The sequence below is a fragment of the Microcaecilia unicolor genome, chromosome 2 (genome assembly GCF_901765095.1).
Source record: "Microcaecilia unicolor chromosome 2, aMicUni1.1, whole genome shotgun sequence".
In the NCBI taxonomy this organism is placed as follows: Eukaryota; Metazoa; Chordata; class Amphibia; order Gymnophiona; family Siphonopidae; genus Microcaecilia; species Microcaecilia unicolor.
Genome location: NC_044032.1, coordinates 525,970 through 550,401, shown reverse-complemented (window position 1 = coordinate 550,401; position 24,432 = coordinate 525,970). Strand labels below are relative to the sequence as shown.

The 24,432-nt window shown below is 43.7% G+C and overlaps 1 long non-coding RNA gene across 1 annotated transcript; it reads left to right on the top strand.

Annotated features, from left to right (window-relative positions):
• The first annotated feature begins 356 nt into the window (after positions 1-356).
• LOC115462748 lies at positions 357-1,618 on the top strand. Its single transcript, XR_003940950.1, has 3 exons — positions 357-367; positions 998-1,001; positions 1,538-1,618. It is a non-coding gene; the product is annotated as an uncharacterized LOC115462748 (long non-coding RNA).
• The last annotated feature ends 22,814 nt before the right edge of the window (positions 1,619-24,432 follow it).

Sequence of the window (24,432 nt, the reverse complement as noted above, 5' to 3'; positions counted from 1 at the left end):
ATCTGGTCAGTGCTGCTGGATATTCTCTCTGACCAGTGTTTATCCTCTTAGCAACAGCACCCGCTGACCGGATAAGCTCCTTTGAATTCCAGCCAGACAGTTCATATTTCCCATTCATAAAAAGTACAATTTTCTAAGCAGCTCTGGTTCTTCTGACATATCCGTCTTTACAGTGGCCACAGAAAATGAGGAAGGGGCAGTCTCCTAATGTCTGATAATACTGTGCAGGGCTCAGCTCAGCAGAAGAACAGAGAGAGAATGTGAAAACCACAAGGTATGAAAGGCTGTGAACGCTGAACTGTGATCTCGCTGTCCAAAAAACAGCCCAAAATAGCAATGGTGCTGTGTGGTTTAATCACAATGCAATGTACTGCTTTCAAACATCTGTAGCCATAACTCATGCAGTCACTTGACATATCCTGTATTTGTTATTGACTCCCAAAGTATATAATATAGGACTCTATTCACTTTCATTGTGGCCAGTGGCGTATCTACACAAGGTTTTTCTCTTGCATGTGCAATCCCTGTCCCCTTAGTGTGGACTCCAGAATAAGGCTTGGAATTGGAACACACCAGAAGAATGAGGTTTGGAATACAGTAAGAGAGGCTATTGGAGCACCAGAATGAGGCTTGAAGTTCCCTGAGGAAGGCTGTGTTGGAGCACAAGAATGAGGTTTGTTGTACACAGAGAGGCAAGGAGAGGGCTCACAGTTGGAAGATCTCACTGTCACACTCTCCTGTCAAACATTCCTGGCTTTGCCACTGGTTGTGGCCTAGAATTGAGTTCTGTCAAATATCACCTGTTATAAAAGAGTTCACTCATGGGGCATTCAGCACTCTCCAAGACTGTTCAAATTGTATCTGCAATTTGTCTCTGGAACTCAAAAGGGGTGTAGTCATGTTTAGAGCACGGGCAGGTCAGGGGCATTCCAAAAAGTTGGGTGCAGTGTCTCTGGGCCCAGCTTGGGTACCAGGATTTATATCAGGTTTCAGTTAGTTTTGTAGTTTTTGGGATCTTGCCAAGTACTTGTAACCTGGATTGGCCACTGTTGGAAACAGGATGCTGGGCTTGATGGACCTTTGGTCTGTCCCAGTATGGCAACACTTATGGACTTATGTACTTGGTGTAAGTCTGGCGCCCAGAGTTGAATATGAAAAGCAGCACTAAGGATGCACCTTGTATAGAATAGAGCTTATCACTGAGTTTTTCCAGTGCCAAATTTTAAGCAGCATTTATAGAATCCCCCCTATGTACTTACTACTTACACTACTACGTGAACAGACACATTCTCAGACATCAGATCCCAAGTGACTACTGGGTGAATCACATGGAGAGAGAGAAGATCCTCATGTATCAAGAAATGCAGTCAGAAATGTGGAACAAAGATTCAGAAATATTTCTCATAGTTTTGGGTGCCACACAATGAAAAAGATTTCCAAACACATCTGGATAATTTGCCTATACACGTTACATCTAATGACATCCAGAAAGAAGCTTTGCAAGTTCCACAGCGAGTGTAAGTAGTAAATTTGGGAGACTGTGATCATACTCCACATGCCCTGGCTTAAGAATGAGGTTCATTCCTGTCATGGTGGGCACAAAACTAACTCATTTCGAGAAACTGCTTCAGAGTCTAATTTATGAAAAAGTCACAAAGAGAAAGGGAACTTGATAAACTGCCTTTCTGTGATTACAATCAAGGTGGTTTACATATTATATACAGGTACTTATTTGGTACCTGGGGCAATGAAGGGTAAAATGACTTACCCAGAGTCACAAGGAGCTGCAGTGGGAATTGAACCCAGTTCCCCAGGTTCTCAGGCCACTTCACTATTAAGACAACAGCGAGATGAGTTTCAGTTTCACACAGCAGCGCCCGCCTATTGACCTGCCTCTCTTCAAACAGGTTATCTGGGCAATCCTCCACATTTGATAAGTCCCGTTTCTGGGTAGGGTCATGTGACCCTCGCATCACCATACATCAAAAGCAAAGTTATCTGGGCAATCCTCTACACTTGATAAGTCCCGTTTCCGGGTGGGGTCACGTGACCCGCATCACCATACATCGAAAGCAAAGCAAGTCACTATTACTATTTAAACTCAGCCATCAGCCATCCACGCTCTTATCATCTCTCGCTTAGACTATTGCAGCTTACTTCTCACAGGTCTCCCACTTAGCTATCTCTCTCCTCTTCAATCTGTTCAAAATTCTGCTGCACGACTAATATTCTGCCAGTGTCGTTATGCTCATATTAGCCCTCTCCTCAAGTCACTTCACTGGCTTCCTATCCGTTTCCGCATACAATTCAAACTCCTCTTATTGACCTACAAGTGCATTCACTCTGCAGCTCCTCAGCACCTCTCCACTCTCATCTCTCCCTACATTCCTCCCCAGGAACTCAGCATATGCCTGGAATAGACTTCCTGAGCTGGTACGTCAAGCTCCATCTCTGACCGTCTTCAAATCTAAGCTAAAAGCCCACCTTTTTGATGCTGTTTTAACTCCTAACCCTTGTTCATTTATTTTATCATCCTCACTTTAATGTTCCCTTTTCTCTTGTTTGTCCTGTTTGTCTGTTTAAAAAGGGGTTGAATGGTTTCCTAAAGGACAAGTCCATAGACCGCTACTAAATGGACTTGGGAAAAATCCAAAATTCCAGGAATAACATGTATAGAATGTTTGTACGTTGGGAAGCTTGCCAGGTGCCCTTGGCCTGGAATGGCCGCTGTCGTGGACAGGATGCTGGGCTCGATGGACCCTTGGTCTTTTCCCAGTATGGCATTACTTATGTACTTATGTAGTAGTAGTTGTGCTCCTTAGGTTTGCTCCTTGGGGTGTACGACGAGGGTTACTATACTGTTATAACAATTTCCAACGTATCTTCATTATTCTGCAAAGAAGCTTACAGAAAGTACAAGTAATGAGCTGGTTTATGAGACTATTGGTAAGAAAAACCAGTCGGTTATTATTTACAGGTCTGTTGGCTACCACCGTTTTTTATACCTGGTCTATGGTTGGCATCACTGGCATAGTTATGGGGGCCTGGGCCCCCCAAATTGGCTCTGGGACCCCTGGTTTGGCTGCCAGTTGAAGTGTTTATCCAGAGCTGGTCTCCAGCTCTCTGCTGCATTGCCTGCCCTGCTCTTCCCCTCATGTCGCCTGCACACTCATTTTAATGAAATTGAGCATTCCCAAAGTGTTGTGCCTGCTCAGTTTCACTAAAAAGAGCATGCACACAACATGAGGGGAAGAGCAGGGTAGTCAATGCAGCGGAGACCAGCACTGGACAAATGCTTCAGCTAGCAGGGGTTATGGACCCCTGCCAGCCATGGTATGTGAGGCAGTGGCAGGGGAGTGGCAGGGAGGCAGGCCAAAATGTGCCCCCCCCCCCACACACAATTTGGACTGTGGACTGCTCCCCTCCATGTTGAGGTCTGGCTATGCCACTGTCTGGTGTATGTGGTCACAGCTATTCCATAAGTCAGACCTATGAACACCCCTTATATTTACATGCTAAATGATTGAATTCTAGAACAGCACCGAGAGCTCTGCTAGCAGTAACTTATGTGGAGGAGTAGCCTAATGGTTAATGCAGTGGGCTTTGATCCTCATTGAGCTGGGTTCAATTCCAACTGCAGCTCCTGGTGACCTTAACCCTCCATTGCCCCAGGCACCAAAGCCCTCTAGGGACAGGGAACCAACCTGCATATAATGTGTACAGCACTGCGTACATCTAGTAGCACTATAGAAATGATTAGTAGTAGCAAGTGAACATTCAGATGCATAAGTGCTTAGTACTCTATAAATTTATGCATGCAAATGGTATTTAAATTACATAAGATGTTCAGAATGTGGCTGTCTGGGACCAAAGTAACTCTCTGTACAGGGCCAAATTTGGCCTGGGGGAAAACTGGTTAAAAGACACAATTGAACATGAAGCTAGTCAATATCAGACCAGGGTTTTAGAGAAATAAGTAGTTTATCATCTTCAAGCATTAGTCATTTCAGTTTCCACAGTTTTTCCCCATGCGTTATTTTCTCTACCACCTCCAGGTCAAACTTCAGCCCATTACCAAAGTTACACAAGGCTTTAAAGTATTCAGTTTTCTAGGTTTCGGGCATTCAGGAGAACATTTCCAAACTACCTGCCATGTGTAAAGTCTGCAGGGTTCTTTCTATCTGTGGGTTTTCCATAACATTTCAAAGGGAAAGCACAGATGTATTTTCACTTTGGAAATTGCTGTAGGTGCAAAGTAAGACAGCCTAAGACAGCACTGCTATCCGGGCTCAGTTCAGCCCTCGGCAGTCAGTGGCTTAAAAACTGATATATATCACCCCCTTCATCTTTTTTGAATCATCTGACCCTAAGTCGTTCCTGAATTCTGAGCCATCAGGAAGTTTGCCTTTTAATGTAGACCCTTTACTGACCTTCTACACCCTGATATTTATATTTTGCTCAATCTGCTACTTATGGCGGTTCTTTACGATTGATTCTCTTGAAGTATTTTGGATTGAGATAGTGTAATATAATATTACTGTTGCCTGTCAAGTTTTTATGATGATGTTTCTTTTTGAAGTTCTGTCTTTCTTCTGTTAACAAGATTTTTCTTGGAATTGTCCATCTAGAATTCAAATGAAAATAAATGAATTTTTCATGAATAAACTTACAGTAACTCTGTTCTATCCAGCCACATCCATCTGTTACCTATCTGGTACAGACCAATCCAGTACTTGACATTGGCTGAGAAAGTCATAAAACCCTGGAAATTAAAAGATCAATCTAATGATTAATCATCCATTATACCCCAAGAAACATTTACTAACAGCTTGATTCACACAATACATTTTGGCCTCTAGAGAGTGAAAACTGAAAGACCATTATTACTGGTACATGTTTTCTAACATAAATGGTGGTGGTGCTCATATATAGGGCCCATGGAGGGGGTGAAACATGAGTGGGGGTGGAATATATGTGTAGACCTGGGAGGGGGCTTCATCTTCTTCCAGGGGTGGATGGGAGGATTGGAGAGGGGAATTGGCATGTTACAGAAGGGGTGAAAGGGAGGGAGGGAGGGTTTTGTTACCATTTCAGGCCAGGACCTGGAAGTTAACTGGGCACCAGCTGATATTCTGACTGGTGGCTGGTTAACTCTCCACATAAAGTTAGGTCAGTCTTTATCTATCCTAACTTTATACAGCTGCTCAGCCAGTTAGTGACCTCAAAATCATGGCTAATCGGCTAAGCTTCTCCTCTGCCCTAACTACACCCCCCCCCCCCTCCGGACTGCCCACAAATGATCAGTTGAGAATATTTAGCAGCACTGTCCAGTTAACTGCCACTGAAGATCCCTAGATAGCCCCAAACAAGTGATTTAAATGGTCAAGAGCTGATATCTTACTTTTCTGCCTTTCTTGTCTGCCTCCCACATTTTTCATGGGCTGAATTATGTGTTGGCTGCAGAAGGAACCTCTACCTTCTCCTGAGAACCTGTGGGTATTCGCTGAAGGTATTGCTTCTCTCATGCATACCATGACAGTAATAAACCTGACTCCTAAGCCAGGGTATGTAGAGTAAGATCTCAGTATCTCAAACGTATTGATAATGCTCACGGTACTACTCGCATCGTGCCAAGAAAGCTTCCTTCTTTACTTCAGAAGATGTAATGCGTAAGGCAATTTATCAAGGTCTGCTTGAAAGTTCATTGTCTTCAAGTATGTGGTTCCCTTCCATTGAGAAATATTTCTGTAACTCTGGGGGCAATGACTCCAAACAGGAATATAATACATGGTCTTAACATCTGACTCCAACATAGGTAATTGCAACAACACCCTTTATATACATCTTGAAAAGTTCCATACAGGAAAGATAATGAGTAATTGGAAAACTCAATATCCTCTAATTTGCTCTAGCAGAATTTTCTAAATTCTCTGAGTATTCATCAGGAGATTATCCTTAACTGATGAAACAACTACTGCCTGACAAGAAACCATTTTGAGTCTCCAATTTCTCAATACTTTTTTGAACAGTATTAAACTTTTCTTCGTGTTCCGTCAGTTTATCAACAGACTCGTGAGAAAATTTGCTAAGCATAGTCAAGTTATCATACAGCTTCCTATCCAGTCTAGTTATCGCCTCAAAAACACCTTTCAAAGAAATATCCTGGTTAAATTTAGAAGAATCAGTCAGAAGTTTATAAGAAAGCGTCACAGGAGTTGGAATCTTAGCTGAAGTGGCTCCAGAACTCTTCTGAAAGCTCCCAACTACATCCACCAAAGCAGCTGTATTAACAGGCAATTCAGAAGCGACCAGTCTTCTCCTTCACCGGAGCACTGTTGCTTTCTAAAAACACTGCTGGTTGAAGGGGCGGGGTAGGTCCCCCTGAAGAAAGAGAAGGTGTGAATAAACATGTGGAAAAAGGTGAGCCAGTTGATATGGAGGTATATTTTATTTTTATTACATTTGTATGCTGTGCTTTCCCACTCATAGCAGGTTCAATGTGGCTTACATGTAAGATTATATACAGGTACTTATTTGTACCTGGGGCAATGGAGGGTTAAGTGACATGCCCAGAGTCACAAGGAGCTGCCTGTGCCTGCAGTGGGAATTGAACCCAGTTCCCCAGGACCAAAGTCCACCACTCTAACCACTAGGCCACTCCTCCACTCTTATAAAGTTACATAATGAGCCCCATAGTGTATCTAGATTTTCAGAAAGCTTTTGATTCCTCATGAGAGAAAATTAAAGAGTCATGGGATAGGAGGCAAGGTTCTGGTGTGGATTAGGAATTGGTTATTGGACAGAAAACAGAGGATAGAGTTAAATGGTCATTTCTCTCAATGGAGGGGGATGAACAGTGGAGTGCCGCAGGGTTCTGTACTGGGACTGGTGCTATTTAACGTATTTATAAATGATATGGAAATCAGAACATTGAGTGAGGTGATTACATTTGCAGATGACACAAAACTATTCAGGGTTGTTAAAGCACGTGCGGTCTGTGAGTTATTGTAGGAGGGCCTTGGGAAATTGGAAGACTGGGCATCAAAATGGCAGATGAAATTTAATGTGGACAAATGAAAGATGATGCACATTGGAAAGAATAATCTGAATCATAGTTTCCTGATGCTAGGGTCCACCTTGGGGGTCAGCACTCAAGAAAAAGATCTAGGAGTCATTGTACTGGGACTGTACTGAGCTGAAATCTTCTGCTCTGTGTGTGGTAGCCAAAAAAAGCAAACAGGATGCTAGGAATTATTAGGAAAGGGATGGTGAATAAGACTGAAAATACTATAATGCCTCTGTATCATTCCATGGTGCGACCACACCTTGAGTATTGCATTCAGTTCTGGTCGCTGTATCTCAAAAAAGATATAGCAGAATTAAAAAAGGTTCAAAGAAGAACAACCAAAATGATAAAGGGGATGGAAATCCTCTCATATGAGGAAACATGAGAACAAAAGTATTGCCATACTGGAACAGACCGAAGGTCCATCAAGCCCAGCATCCTGTTTCCTATCCAGATTACAAGTACGTAGCAAGATCCCAAAACAGTACATTACATTTTCCGCTTATCCTAGAAATAAGCAGTGGATTTTCCTCAAGTCCATTTAAATAATGGCTTATGGACTTTTCTTTTAGGAATCTATCCAAACCATTTTTTAAACCCAAGGCTAAAGAGATTAGGTCTTTTCAGCTTGGAAAATAGACGGATGAGGGGAGATATGATTGAGGTCTACAAAATTCTGAGTGGTGTAGAAAGAGTAGAAATAAATTGATTTTTTACTCATTCCAAAAGTACAAAGACTAGGGGACCCTCAAGGAAGTTACATGGAAATACTTTATAAACAAATAGGAGGAAATATTATTTCACTCAATGAATAGTAAGCTCTGGAACTCTTTGCCAGAGGATGTGGTAATAGTGGTTAGCATATCTGGGTTTAAAAATGGTTTGTACAAGTTCCTGGAGGAAAAGTCCATAGTCTGCTATTGAGACAGACATGGGGAAGCAACTGTTTGCCTGGGATTTGTAGCATGGAATGTTGCCATGATTTGGGTTTCTGCCAGGTACTTGTGACCTGGCTTGGCCACTGTTGGAAACAGGATACTGGGCTAGATGGACCATTGGTATGACCCAGTATGGCTACTCTTATGTTCTTATGAGAAAGAGTACTCACAGTTGCAGAAACAATGTTATTCAATACAGTTGCTGTTGACCGGTTGCAAATGCACTACTGGTGCTGGAACAGTCTTCTTCCACCTCCTTTCCTCTTTCCCATTAGAGTGAATCTCACATTCTTGGCTCTGTAGTGGCTCTGAAGGGGCTCCTGAGGAGCATGCCCCTTTGGTCACATTCCTTCAGGCACATGACCGCAGGCATGTGACTGCGGCTGTATATCACGGGAAGGGCTGCCTGTAAATAGATGGAATAGAGCAGGGCTTCCAACATCACTGGGACCCAACAAGGTGTGCCCAAGCCATTGCCTACAGTTACCAGGGCTCTCAGCTGTTCTCAAAAGACCCGATAAGTTTATTATCTAGAAAAGCCCCAAGTGATGCTAATGATTCTTTAATAGAAATTAGAGTGTCAGATCTGGGGATGAAATGGAAGTGGTAAATTTCTTCTGCCAAGTTTCCAAGTTTATTTAATACATGCTATCCCGCCCTTTGGGAGCTTTCAGGGTGGTTTACAATCTACCCACACTGCCTCTGATTTTTGGTCTTTCTTGGAGCTTCTTTCTTCTTCTTGATTGTACGTTGGAGCTCAGGATCTATTCTTCCTGTTCAGGAACCTACTGCCTCACACTTCAAAGAAAAAAAAAAAAAAAAACTTCCTCCCTGACTAACACCAGGAACAGCCCTAGCTGAGATTCAGGGATAACTGCAGCTTTCTAACTAACAAAATAAATAATAATTTTGTAACCTTACATAGTTTTTCTATTCTTTTACTGAGGAAGGGCACTCTTCATTGAATCCTGTAGTCACACTGCCCACAGCAACTTGGTCTCTCCAAAAAATCATGCGATCTTCCACACTAGCACACCAGTAAATCATGCAGAACACACATGCTGCCAGCCCAACCTTAAGCCTGGAGACCAGTTTTCCTAGTGGCTTAACTGGGATTAATCCGCTTACACAAATAGAAATGCTAAATAGTAGTAGTACACAAACTTGTTTTACACAATTATGCACTTGGTCTCTCTACCTCAGTCTTAACTGCAAAACTTTTAAACAGCACACAAACAAACAAACAAACAAAAAAATCAGTTTTGCTCTTTTTTTATCTCGGCTCAAATTCAACACCTTTCACATCCAGCTCACTTTACCTTACTTTCACATACTTTGTCTCAAAAATCCTGTCATGCAGTCAGAGTTCCCACATACACATCTTCAGTGTCTTCAGCCCCTCTCCCCACCTCCAGGCAAGTTGTTGCCAAGGGAGTATGTGACTCTGAGCCAGCAGATGACCTCTGCCAGCCAGGTTTCAGAACACATGGTGTTTGCTCCATTTTGGAAAACAATTTCCCATAGAAAATAGAAAAGTTACATTTTTAGAAAAATAACATAAAATTACTATACAATTTGATCAAAATATCCTATAATCATTAGTGCCATCAAGCTACATATACAGTGCATTTTTTTTTATAAATTTAAAGACATTTACAGATTTTTATCATAAATCTCTATCAAAACTTCTATAAAACTAGAGATGTTCACTCGAATTAAATTCTGCATCACCCCACACACATGCCCGAATGATGCCCACTCAAAAAAAAATCCAAAGCTCAGAGCATTGGGGCAAGCCACGGACAACGCGGCTCCGCACAGGAAGCCCAGGACCACTTCCAGAGCCACAGCACTGGCCACCAACAATCGCTGGAAGCCCAGATCCTCTCCCGGACCCCGGGTAAAAATAAAAATAAGGAAAAAATAAATCTAACCCACCAGGTTACACTGAATCAATATAGCCCATGAAGATATTAAACAAAATGATGAGAATTAGTGGTAAAGTTCAGAGATCATGCCTGGCTTAGGAATGAGAATTATTACTTTTGTGGTATCTGCAAAACTAACCCATCCGGAGACTTTGCCCAGGAGAGAAAATATTCAGTATAAGGGGATCCGACTCATGCTCTTCCTCTAATGCAGTGTCTATTATCTGGGCAGACTTATACGGTCTGTGCCAGAGCCAGTGGTGGGAGGCGGGACTGGTGGTTGTGAGGCGGGGATAGTGCTGGGCAGACTTATACGGTCTATGCCAGAGCCGGTGGTGGGAGGCGGGACTGGTGGTTGGGAGGCGGGGATAGTGCTGGGCAGACTTATACGGTCTGTGCCAGAGCCGGTGGTGGGAGGCGGGACTGGTGGTTGGGAGGCGGGGATAATGCTGGGCAGACTTATACGGTCTGTGCCCTGAAGAGCACAGGTACAAATCAAAGTAGGGTATACACAAAAAGTAGCACATATGAGTTATGTTGTTGGGCAGATTGGATGGACCGTGCAGGTCTTTTTCTGCCATCATCTACTATGTTACTATATTACAATGCAAGAAATGTGAACAAGGTGCTATATTTGGGATATGGGCCAGATGCTAGAGACCAGAATCATCTCACACAGACATGAGATTGGATGTCACAAAATAAATCAAGGTAACATCTCTGTGGAGGGAAGGGGGACCACATTTTGGAACCAGAGCACTGCATCAGTGATCTCTCTCTCCCCACCCCTTCCCCTCAAGGCTGTCATTGGAAAGCTTTTATGTTTCACTTATATATTCTGATATGTTGTCATGTTTTGCTCATATTCTCCTGATCTGAGGAAGAAGAGTTGGGCCTTTGAAAGTTAGTCCAATAAGAAGGTGTTATGACAAAATCTTTAAAAACTTTTGTACAAGATACTTGTGTTTAAACAAATGAATGTGTAAAATCTGATTGAAGGACAATTGCACTGTGTTTTGCATTGGTTAAGAATCAGGATTCATCTTCCTTTCTTTTGCATTAATTTGAATGGATCATTAAATTAATTTAGGTTTACCAGATCTGTTGGATTCTTGAGCTTAGCCAGGTGAGCACCATGGGAAGCACAGTCCTGCAGGCTGGAGCTCCAGTTTTTGGTCTCATTAGATACAAAGTAACACTTTCCTTTCCAGGGTCTCCATCTCTCTGGACAGAATTCATGTCGCTGACCTGTGTGTAAAAAAGAACTTGAAGTAATCCGAGTTACACTAATATCATCAGCACAGACACCAAGGGGGTAATTTTATAACTGCACAATGTGTGCATATTTTTCCTTGCACAAACAAAAAGTGTGCACATGAGCATCTAATCCAAAATGGCAGGACAGAATCCAAAATATCCTTTTTCCCAGTGTTATTAGTTATCAAGTATAAACCAGCCTCAAATGAGTGTCTCTTTGGTTGGGAAGGACCAGGAGAAGCTACTCTGCCACTTACCCTTGGAGAAGGACCGTGATCAGCTGCCGAGGGAACGTCTGGGAATGGAGTGGATATTGTGCCGTTTACGGAAGAAAGAGTTTATAAACAGCTTGAGAATCTGAAGGTGGACAAAGCTATGGGGCCGGATGGGATACATGGAGACTGAGGGAGCTCAGAGAGGTCCTGGTGGGACCTTTTAAATAATTATTTTATAGATCTTTACAGACAGGAGAAGTTACGCAAGATTGGAGACAAGCGGATGTGGTCCCTCTTCACAAAAGTGGGGACAGGGAAGAAGTGGGAAACTACAGACCTGTAAGTCTCACGTCGGTGGTAGGAAAAATAATGGAGTCGCTGCTGAAAGAACTTTCTAGAAGCCGATGGGTTACAGGACCTGAGGTAACATGGCTCTACCAAAGGAAAATCCTGCCAAACGAATCTTATTCAGTTCTTTGACTGGGTGACCAAGGAACTGGATGAAGGACATGCGCTAGATGTAATCTACTTGGACTTCAGCAAAACCTTTGATACGGTCCCCCACAGAAGACTCATGAATAAGCTGAAAGGGTTGAACTTAGGACCGAAAGTGGTGAACTGGATAAGAAACTGGTTGACCGACATGTGGCAGAGGGTGGTGGTAAATGGAATCCGCTCAGAGGAAAGGAAGGTGAGCAGTGGAGTTCCTCAGGGGTCGGTGCTGGGGCCTATTCTGTTGAATATATTTGTGGGAGATATTGCTGAAGGGTTGGAAGGAAAGGTGTGCCTTCTTGCGGATGACACAAAAATAGCCAATAGAGTGGATACCCTGGAGGGAGTAGAAACGATGAGAAGGGGTCTCCAAACCTTACAAGAATGGTCGAGGGTCTGCCAGTTAAAATTTAATGCAACTGTTAGGGATCCCTAATATTCTAGCTGGTGCTGATCTTGAAATGTATGCAGAAACGGATAGGAAGCCAGTGAAGTGACTTGAGGAGAGGGCTAATATGAGCATAATGACACTGGCAGAATATTAGTCGTGCAGCAGAATTTCCTCCTTTATTCTGCTGGTTATGCCCCTCTCTACGCATCCTAGCATCCTTCTGGCCACGGCCGTCGCCTTGTTTCTTCACCTTTAGATCCTCAGACACCAACACCCCAAGGTCTCTCTCCTGAGTCGAGCTTACTAATCTCTCCCCTCCTATTCAGTATCTCTCTTTCGGGTTTCTGCACCCCAATTGCATCACTCTACACTTCTTGGCATTAAATTTTGTGTAATAATAAAAATTTCACCAGTGATAATTAATCAAATATCGTTCTCCAATCAGGTAATTATTTTTATATAATTTTTTGTATATGCAGTGCTCAGACTATGCTATTGTGCCTTACAACCATGTGTCATGGAGTTGGCCAGTAGCATCATCCAACCATCACAGCACTGGCCCTACCTACCATCCAATCACCTTGGATGACATAACGGTTAAACCACTATGCTGGTGTTTACTTGCAAATACAGTGGTGGAAATAAGTATTTGATCCCTTGCTGATTTTGTAAGTGTGCCCACTGACAAAGACATGAGCAGCCCATAATTGAAGGGTAGGTTATTGGTAACAGTGAGAGATAGCACATCACAAATTAAATCCGGAAAATCACATTGTGGAAAGTATATGAATTTATTTGCATTCTGCAGAGGGAAATAAGTATTTGATCCCCCACCAACCAGTAAGAGATCTGGTCCCTACAGACCAGGTAGATGCTCCAAATCAACTCGTTACCTGCATGACAGACAGCTGTCGGCAATGGTCACCTGTATGAAAGACACCTGTCCACAGACTCAGTGAATCAGTCAGACTCTAACCTCTACAAAATGGCCAAGAGCAAGGAGCTGTCTAAGGATGTCAGGGACAAGATCATACACCTGCACAAGGCTGGAATGGGCTACAAAACCATCAGTAAGACGCTGGGCGAGAAGGAGACAACTGTTGGTGCCATAGTAAGAAAATGGAAGAAGTACAAAATGACTGTCAATCGACAAAGATCTGGGGCTCCACGCAAAATCTCACCTCGTGGGGTATCCTTGATCATGAGGAAGGTTAGAAATCAGCCTACAACTACAAGGGGGGAACTTGTCAATGATCTCAAGGCAGCTGGGACCACTGTCACCACGAAAACCATTGGTAACACATTACGACATAACGGATTGCAATCCTGCAGTGCCCGCAAGGTCCCCCTGCTCCGGAAGGCACATGTGACGGCCCGTCTGAAGTTTGCCAGTGAACACCTGGATGATGCCGAGAGTGATTGGGAGAAGGTGCTGTGGTCAGATGAGACAAAAATTGAGCTCTTTGGCATGAACTCAACTCGCCGTGTTTGGAGGAAGAGAAATGCTGCCTATGACCCAAAGAACACCGTCCCCACTGTCAAGCATGGAGGTGGAAATGTTATGTTTTGGGGGTGTTTCTCTGCTAAGGGCACAGGACTACTTCACCGCATCAATGGGAGAATGGATGGGGCCATGTACCGTACAATTCTGAGTGACAACCTCCTTCCCTCCGCCAGGGCCTTAAAAATGGGTCGTGGCTGGGTCTTCCAGCACGACAATGACCCAAAACATACAGCCAAGGCAACAAAGGAGTGGCTCAGGAAGAAGCACATTAGGGTCATGGAGTGGCCTAGCCAGTCACCAGACCTTAATCCCATTGAAAACTTATGGAGGGAGCTGAAGCTGCGAGTTGCCAAGCGACAGCCCAGAACTCTTAATGATTTAGAGATGATCTGCAAAGAGGAGTGGACCAAAATTCCTCCTGACATGTGTGCAAACCTCATCATCAACTACAGAAGACGTCTGACCGCTGTGCTTGCCAACAAGGGTTTTGCCACCAAGTATTAGGTCTTGTTTGCCAGAGGGATTAAATACTTATTTCCCTCTGCAGAATGCAAATAAATTCATATACTTTCCACAATGTGATTTTCCGGATTTAATTTGTGATGTGCTATCTCTCACTGTTACCAATAACCTACCCTTCAATTATGGGCTGCTCATGTCTTTGTCAGTGGGCACACTTACAAAATCAGCAAGGGATCAAATACTTATTTCCACCACTGTAGGTAGAGGCACTTATCTCAATCTAGCTGTGGTGGATCTTATGTTTGTTATCGCTGGATTCCTTCACCCTCTTTGTGACTCTGTGATTAAAATCAGTTATTTTTCGTTATTCCTGATGTGGGGCCACGTTTCTCCATAATGGCGTCTTCAAGGGAATATATGTTCAAGCTGTGAACAAGGTGCTTCGACGTTAGCTCCAGAACTTAGTAGAACAACAGTGCTAGGTAGACTTCTACGGTCTGTGCCCTGAGAAAGGCAAGGACAAATCAAACGGGTATACATATAAAGTATCACATACCATGTAAATGAGTTTATCTTGTTGGGCAGACTGGATGGACTGTACAGGTCTTTATCTGTCGCCATTTACTATGTTACTATCCTGCTTATTTTCGAAGGAGAAGGCCGGCCATCTTCCGACACAAATCGGGAGATGGCTGGCCATCTCCTGAACCCGGCCAAATCGGTATAATTGAAAGCCGATTTTGGCCAACTTCAACTGCTTTCCGTCGCAGTGCCGGCCAAAGTTAAAGGGGGCGTTTCGGCAGGGTAAGGAAGACGGGACAGGGGCGTGGTTACGAGATGGCCGGCTTTGGCCGATAATGGAAAAAAGATGGCCGGCTCTGATGAGCACTTGGCCGGCTTCACTTGGTCCATTTATTTTTAGGACCACCGGATGGAATCGGGGATCACCTCCCCTTACTCCTCCAGTGGTCACCAACCCCCTCTCACCCAAAAAAAATTAAAAATCATTTTTTGCCAGCCTCTATGCCAGCCTCAAATGTCATACCCAGCTCCATGACAGCAGTATGCAGGTCACTGGAGCAGTTTTTAGTAGGTTCAGTGGACTTCAGGCAGGTGGACCCAGACCCATACCCCCTCTACCTGTTACACTTGTGGTGGTAAATAGGAGCCCTCCAACCCCCCCCCCCCAAACCCACTGTACCCACATGTAGGTGCCCCCTTTTATCCCTAATGGCTACAGTAGTGGTGTGCAGTTGTGGGGAGTGGGTGTTGGGAGGGATTTAGGGGGCTCAGCACACAAGGTAAGGGAGGTATGCACCTGGGAGCTATTTTTGAAGTCCACTGCAGTGCCCCCTAGGGTGCCCGGTTGGTGTCCTGGCATGTGAGGGGGACCAGTGCACTACAAATGCTGGCTCCTCCCATGACCAAATGCCTTAGATTTTGCCGGGTTTGAGATTGCCGCCATTAGTTTCCATTATCGCTGAAAACCAATGCCGGCCATCTCTAAAGCCGGCCCAAATGTTAAGATTTGGCCGGCTCCAACCGTATTATCCAAACGAAAGATGGCTGCCATCTTGTTTCGATAATACGGTCGGGACGCCGCTTTACGGGGCCGGCCTTGAAGATGGCCGCCCTTATAGATGGCTGGCCCCACTCGATTATGCCCCTCTATGTTACCCACTGACATCTGTACTGCAGGTTCCATAATACATCAGGATGAGGTTGTCAGAAAGTCTTCCTCCTGGAACTGCTTTAGACACTTACTTCAAAGATTTTTCGTGTGTCCTGTTCCTAGGCCTGTTAAGTTCTGGGGGAAGTATTATAAAGCCCTTGTGCTTTTTTTCCTTACTGAATTTGTGCACTTACAATCCTGAATCCTTGTGTGAAATTCCTAGTTACTATTATATTATCAGGCAGATTTACCAATCTTACTCCACACTCTGTCCAGTGCGATGTGCATTTGTTTGCTAACCCAAAATAACCCCCCCCCCCCCCACCCAATTTCAGGTTTCTGTTTACAGTAGTGTTAATAGTTGCTTAGCACATGAGCCAGTGACCCTTGGGTTGGAGAACACCTGTCTTCCATGGTACGTACCAAAAAAGGATCAGCTGCCTCTCCATTGAGGAGGTGGGGGGGGGGGGGGGTCAGTGTTGCACTTCCTAACACTGGTGCCGGGGGAAGTTTGTTGAGGGTAAGGGTGGGGGTTGCCATTAGGGGTTTGAGTTGTGGTTGGAGGGATTTGGATGGATTGATGTTTTGGGGAGGACAACAAAATGGAAAAAAACAACAACCCACAAATGACAAAGGAAACTAACTTGTTTGAACACCCCTAATATTTTCTAAAGGATGCATAGAGCTGGCAGGTCTATTTCCTTGTGTGGTGCTAAGGGCTCAAGTTCCACCCTTGCTTTTTCCTCTAAGAAAAGAAAATCTCAAGTAATGATTTTGGATTCTCTCTGGAAGTTATGGCTGACCTTGAACAAATGCTCTCTGCCAGAGGCGTAGCCAGGTTTTGATCTCAAGGGGAGCAGACTTCTATAAAATAGGCGTCGGTTGGTGTCAGCTAGACAGCAGTGTCTGTGTTGTTGCTCAAGGGCTGTGGCAGGCACTGATTAATACAGGCTGTCTCTGTTGCGTCCTGCCTACAAGGAAACAGTAAGTTACAACAGGAGGCAGGACACAGAAGAGGTCTCTGGACTGGCCAGAGCAGGCAACCTGTCTTCTTAACTACAAAGTAAAAATATTCAAATCATGACCATCACCTCAGGAATAGAACACACATTCCTTCCACTGCTAGACACCTTGTTTAAATCAAATGGGCTTTTGTTTGTGAGGTGACTCTACAGGATGTGGAGACCACCAGTCTTCAGGATTTTTATTTTGGGTGACAAGGGTCACCAAAGACCAGAGTCTTTCAAATAGGGCTAGACACTTTGCCATTCAGGTTTTCAGGCTATCCACAATGAATCTGCATGAAAAAGATTTGCATGTAATGGAGGCAGTATATGCAAATCAATTTCATGCATATTTAATGTAGATATCCTGAAAAACCTGACTGGCAAGGGGGTACTCCAGAACCAACTTGGGAAACACTGCCCAAGAACACAAAACGTACCACCCCATAACAGCCCTAACCCACCTATGAAAAGACAGTGCTATATGTATTACACTGGGTTCTGGAGCACCAATATATCTACTATTGGGAAACTAGAACAAGCTGCACTGTTACACATTTCTACACAGACACTACATGCTAGCAGAATTCTTCACCTCAGTCGCACATGCAGAACATGGACAGAACCTCATCTATATAGCATGAGTAGCCATACTGGATCAGACCAAAGGTCCATCTAGCCCAGTATCCTGTTTCCAACAGTGGCCAACCCAGGTCACAAGCACCTGGCAGAAACCCAAATTGCGACAACATTCCATCCTACCAATCTAATACAGAATAGGGAGCCACCAAAAAAAAAAGAAAAACCCCAATAACAACAAAAGTTGAAATAGAGACCCCCTCCTCTCTGCCCAATAAAACCAGACTCTATAAACAGCGCAATACTGGTAAAAAGAAACAGAAAAGCATTTTCTCCTATACTTTGCAAAATAAAAATAGAAAAAATATACATTTTACAAAGCAGGTACATCTCAGTCCTTACAAAGTATGGGAGGAGTCTGGAGGAGTGGCCTAGTGGTTAAGGTGGTGGAGTTTGGTGCTGAGGAACTGAGTTTGATTCCCGGCACAGGCAGCTCCTTGTGACTCTGGGCAAGTCACTTAACCTTCCATTGCCACATTGAGCCTGCCATGAGTGGGGAAAGTGCAGGGTACAAATGTAATTAAATAAAAACAATGTTTTTTTTTACCTTTGTTGTTTGGGAATTTGGCTGGTCCCAGTCTTTTTTTTTCCATGTTCCATGAGTCAGCCTTACAAATTCTTTTCCAGGCTGGACTTCCCATTTCTTCTCTCTCCTCATCTTCTTCCTTTCCTTCTCTACATCTATTTGGCACTGATCTTTCATTTTATGTCCCCACTATCAGATAGCTACGTATAGAGCTGCCAAGTGATCCAGTTCCAGAAGGGAGATTTTTCAACTAGTCCTAGTGTGAACTAGCATTCTCCCTGTTATCTCTTTAATCTACTATCTACTAATAAGGACAGATTGTAAGCCACATTGAGCCTGCAAAGAGGTTGGGAAATGTGGGATACAAATGCAATAAATAAATACAAATAAATAAAACTCATGCGCATTGTGGTAGATATAAAGTAGGGGGAAGATCCCCTAAATGACAGCTCATACTGTCCGATCCCAACCTTGGTTCTTATTGAGCTGCAAGGCCAAGAAGCAGGAATCAAATCAGGCAAAGAATCACAGAAATACACTGAGCATCCTCCAGATATACATAAATGCATCCGAGTCTTAAATAATCCAGATCAAGTCACAGCCTTCTTTTCCTAGTTCGTGGAGCTTGAACCTGACCTGAATTGATTCATTCATATCTAATAGACAGTGACCAAAATGCAATTATAATTGCGTATGTAGAGTACCTACAGGAAGCCTTCCTAGCAGAAAGGACATGCCAGAATAGTTTAGAGCAGTGCAGCATGTTGCTTTAGCACAACCTAGGGGCCTGCTGCAATGGTATTTTCCTGATTGTAAATGACAGATATCTTTCTCATGGCAATTAACTCGCCAGGAAGTAATACCGTGCAACTGCTTTTGGAATCCTTCAGCCATTCCATTCCCTCCCCTTTCCCAACCCCATCTCTGGCTCTGTTTTGCTTTTATAAATTGTTTTAGGGGTAGAGACCTAACGTCTTGCAGCTTTATCCCATTAGTTTAATTCAGATTGTGAAATAAGAAATCTAGGTGGTTTACAAAGAAAATAGGAAACTGCTGAGGGTAGGATAACAAGACAAGGGGGAAAGAATAGCAACATGACAAACGAGACATAGGGATAAGAGAGGCTAGGGACAAAACTTAAATTATTTTAAAGCAGAGGTAAGCTCCTTGTGACTCTGGGCAAGTCACTTAACCCTCCATTGCCCCATGTAAGCCGCATTGAGCCTGCCATGAGTGGGAAAGCGCGGGGTACAAATGTAACAAAAAAAAAAAGAAGGGAGAAAACAAACAGGTAACAATGATGACTGACACCAGAAACACAAAGTGCAAAACACAAGTTGGAGAGTACAGAATAATTAAAGATCGAGAGCTGGAGAAAAATGACAATGAAAAATAATATTTTAAGCTGAGATCTGAACCTAATAAGTGAGCCTTCAATTCTCAGATAAAGAGGGAGAACATCCCAAACGTTTGAGGCAGCAACAGTGAAACAAGAGTTTCTGGTAGTATCCAAAAAGACTTTACGAAAGGACGGGACAAACCAAGAGGCTCTGGGCAGCAGATTGCAAAGATCTTGTGGGAGTGCAGGGGACCAGGAGGCTAGACAGAAAACAAGGCAAGCCTGAGGACTGAATCGGGTGACAGAGAATATTAATTTTAAAGGGAATTCTATAAGATACCGGGAGCATGTTCTCCTCTGCCTGTCTTCTCCCTCCTGCACAGCACCGGCGATTCAGAGTGAGCCTTGCTTCTGCCGGCACCGTGGCCTCTTCTCAGGCGCGTCCCATCTCTGTGGAAAACAGGAAGTTGCAATAGAGTAGGCGGGACGCGCCTGAGAAGAGGCCCCGACGCCGGCAGAAGCAAGGCTCACTCTGAATCGCCGGTGCTGCGCAAGAGGGAGAAGACGGGCAGAAGCGATAGGACTCAGGAGGGAGCAGAAATAAAATTATTGGCACAGGGCACATAGGCGCCTTTTTTTCGGAACAGCTGTTTGGGGGAGCGACCGCTCCCCCTGCGTCCCACCTGGCTACGCTTCTGCTCTCTGCCCAGCTGGTAGATCGAAATGTTCAAAGAAAACTTGTTTCAGAAACATTGGCAGCTTTAGGAAATCAAATTTCTAGTATCTAAGCTGTATAGTGGAACAAGTAAAGAAAATTAAAACTTATGTGGACTTCTTAGTTTAGGACAATAACATTCTTCATAAGAAAGTTTTAGAAAGTTTGATTAGGAACCAGACACTAAGATTCAGTAACTTTCCTAAAATTTCCACTAAGCTGCCTTTCGAGTTATTTAGGAGTCCTTTTACTAAGATGCACCGAAAAATGGCACATACTAGTTGTTTTTAGGCTCCTTGTACCCCTTCCCAAATTAACATGTACCAGCCATCCACAATTTGGGAGGATAATAGAAACCAAGGCTACGTGCGTATGAGAAAGTATATTTTTTATTTGCTTACCAAGTAAAAATGCAATTAATAGTTTCTCATGAGAGATCAGTACAGTTACCTAAAGAGATGTTCACTGTCTGCATCTCCGAAATACTGTTCTGATTCAACAGCTTATATCGTTTGTTTCAGACAATGATTTACATGACTTTTTCTGCAAATCATCCTTCTCATAGATTATCTGGTTCTCACCATCTGCTTTTCTAAACCTGTTTAAACCACATTTGCCCTTTTTGTTTACACTAGTTTCTTTCCCAAGCCTGCTTGCCTGTAAGAGTATCATAATAGACCATAAATTCCAGAGTCATGCAGGCTCGTCAATCTCTGATAGATTCCAAAGTCACACAGGCTTATCAATCTCTGGCCTTTTGATCCATTCCATAGTGCATAACTGTGCTCATAATTCTACATGATATAGATGCATGTATTGGACACGCGCAGGTCCAGTTTTCAGCACACCTGCAAAGAAGGCCTTTTTGGGGAGCCGAAAATGAACGTGCAACAAAATAAAAATCACCGCACATGCTTTTTGGACCTGAGACCCATTGAATTAACGGTAAGGTCTCACATGTTAACCGGGCAGTAATCGTCAGCGCACGTACAATGCCAATTACCGCCCGGTTAGCGCCGCGCTCCAGAAAATTTTCTGGCGCATGTAGCGGATGCATGTAAATAATGAAATTACTTCCAGGGCCACACGGTAGCCAGGTAGTAGTTCAAAATCGATGAGCATAGGACACGCGTACGCGTCTATGCAGCTTAGTAAAAGGGCCCCTTAAATAATCATCGTGCAATGTGTTGAAAGTTCTGAATAATCATTGCTCTGCTTCCACCAATGAAAAAAAAAGAAAAAAAAACAGGGAAGAAGGTTTTAGAGGGTTTCTTTAATTTTCTAATCTGACTCAAATGCAGAAGAAGGGAATGAAAATTAATCTTTGGCTATTATGGGGTCCTTTTAATAAAGGGTGTTAAGCCCTAATGTATGGTTAGCATGCCAAAAACAGGCTACTGCAAAACGTGATTTTGATGGTAGTTTGCCTGTTACTTCTCACTATTTCACAGTTAAATAATTTTTCGAGGGGTGTGCCATGTGCAAACATTAACTATCTAGCATATTTGCATTACCGCGAACTAACCATTGGATTCTATGTATGGCGCCTAGAGCTACACATGGAAATTGGCATGCGTAGCCAATTTGTACGCACAATTTGAATAACGAGCCTGTCAGTGCTGATAGTTGGATGTTAACAAGCAATTATTGGCACTAATTGGGACTAATTAGAATTTACACACATTACATGCTTCACATATTCTATAAAGTAGTCCTCGTAAACTCTACCACATGGCTCTCACAAGGGGACGTGGCCATGTTAGGAGCTTGGATGTCGGCTTGTGGATCTCACAAGGGGACGTGGCTAAGGGAGGAGCTTGGATGAGTCGGCACATAAATCTCACAAGGGGACGTGGCCATGGGAAGAGCTTGGATGAGTCGGCAGATGGATGTCACAAAGGGATATGACCATGGGAGGAGCTTGGATGAGTCGGCACATGGATCTCACAAGGAGATGTGGCCATGGGAGGAGCTTGGATGAGTCGGCACATGGATCTCACAAGGGGAGTGGCCATGGGAGGAGTATGGTTGAGTCATGGGTTTTCCTAAAATTTACATGCAATGTTATAAAATAGCCTGTTCCACGTGGGCATTTATACCAGGTTTTATTTGGTGTAAACAGCCGTGACTATAGTTAGTCACAGGAACGGCTGCTAAGCATCTCTATATATAAAAGGCACCGCCAATGTTCTAATTGAAGCCTCCAGCCGGAAACTTGAGGTGGCATAGATATCCGGTTTAGCAAGTACACAAAGGAAAAGAGAGTTGCAAGTAAAGCAATTAACTCCTGCCACAGTTGTTTTCTCAGGCACCTGGAGTGGTTGCCCTGGGTGATTAACAAGGTCAGCTGGAGTAAAGCCATAAACTCCTCCCAGAGTCTTGCCTTGGGTGATTAACAAGGTCAGCTGGGGTGCACAGGGAGGAGGGAGGGAGACCCTGGAACTGGGAGGGAGGAAGGAGTGATGGGCCCCTGGCACACACTCTGATTCTCATACATACACTATCACTGTCACAGACACACTCGCACCCAGTCACACTCTCTCTGTCACACACACACTCGCGCACATTCCCTCTCTCTCACACAGTCAATATCACACACACACACTCTCTCAAACATACACACTCCAAGGAAAACCTTGCTAGCGCCCATTTCATTTCTCAGAAACGGGCCTTTTTTACTAGTATTCTATAAACCGCTCCTAACTTTAGGCAAAGTTTATAGAATATGCATAAGCGTATTTCTTTTTGGCGCCAATTTTCTAGGTGCCATATATAGAATTTGCAAAAATCTAATATAGTCAATCCCAAAATATCATAGTATCAAAGACCCAGTGAATTGCACAACCCCGTATAATTTTATTTAAAAAGTGAACATGGGAGAATTCAGTATAGGCTGTAACCACAGCCAAGCTTAATTTCAGTGAGTTTAGCCGAAATCGGCTAACTTGAAAGCTCTCTACATCATTAATATTCCCTATATTTTATGTCCCTCAGTTTATGCTTTAATTTAATCAAACACATATTTTACTCTAGATATTTTATTATACTAAATCAGGGTGGTGTAAAATTCAATAGAAATCCGTACAAACACAAATTCCCCATCCGTTGACTGAAGAACTAAATCAAAAATATGTCCATATACTAAACCAACAAAGCAGCAGAAATGAAGGAACAGAAAGGAGCAAACTTTTCTTGGCTTTATACTCTGTCGTTATTGCACTAACTGTCCCAAACGTTGTTAGTGTTATATAGAATTTGGTCGCTAACTGGTTAATGCAGAGTTAACACATTAACTTTTATCAGGTTACATATGAAGTTTAGCGCACAACCTGAAAAAAAATTGAAAACAATGCCTTAAATATTGCCACGTTAGAGATCAGCTTAGCACACAGGTAAGTCTGATGTTAAAATGCTCTAAGCCCGTTTCCTAAAGTGTTTTAGTAAAGGGGGTCCTACGTTAGCCAACGTTTGGCCCCTTTTACAAAGCTGCACTACACTGAATGTGAAGAATCTTATCCAACGAAGGAAAATATAAAAACATTTATACCAGCAAGATCTGGCAGCATATCAAGATGGCAGATTGAGCAGTGCACAGGGATTTTCAGATCAGTGTCTGCTGGAAATTGGTTTCCTACCTTAATACCTCTGAAAGAATGCCATATTCCAAAAATGATGGGGGTGGTGAGACTTAATGGTATGCTGGAAGCGGCTCACAAGAGCTGGTTGTTAGATTTAAAAAAAAAACGCGAGCCGGATGTTGCACCAAATCAGCTGGGGCAGCTGCGATCCTCTATCCTACGCTTCTGCCCATACAATCTCCATATTCCGACCATACTGAAAGGGACCACTATAAGTTTCAGTGCCAGTCTTGTGAGATTGCCGTAGTCTCACAAGATTGCCACGGAACTCATGGCAGACATATTCTGTATGGACAGTGTGTGGAGACTGCATGGGCAGGACTGTAGGAGGATTGCTCCTGTCTCAGCTGACCACTGGAACACCAGGGCTGTGTAAGGTAGGCCCAGGGAGCGGGAGCAAGAGAGGACAAGCTACGTGGAAGGGAAGGCAAGAAGGGGACAAGCAGCATGGATGGGAGGGTGAGAAGGGGACAAACTCATGAAAGGGAAGGCAAGAAGCGGACAAACTGAGTGGAAGGGAAGGCAAGAAGGAGACAAGCTGCGTGGAAGGGAAGGCAAGAAGGGGACAAGCAGCGTGGATGGGAGGGTCAGAAGGGAACAAACTGCGTGAAAGGGAAGGCAAGAAGGGGACAAGCTGCGTGGATGG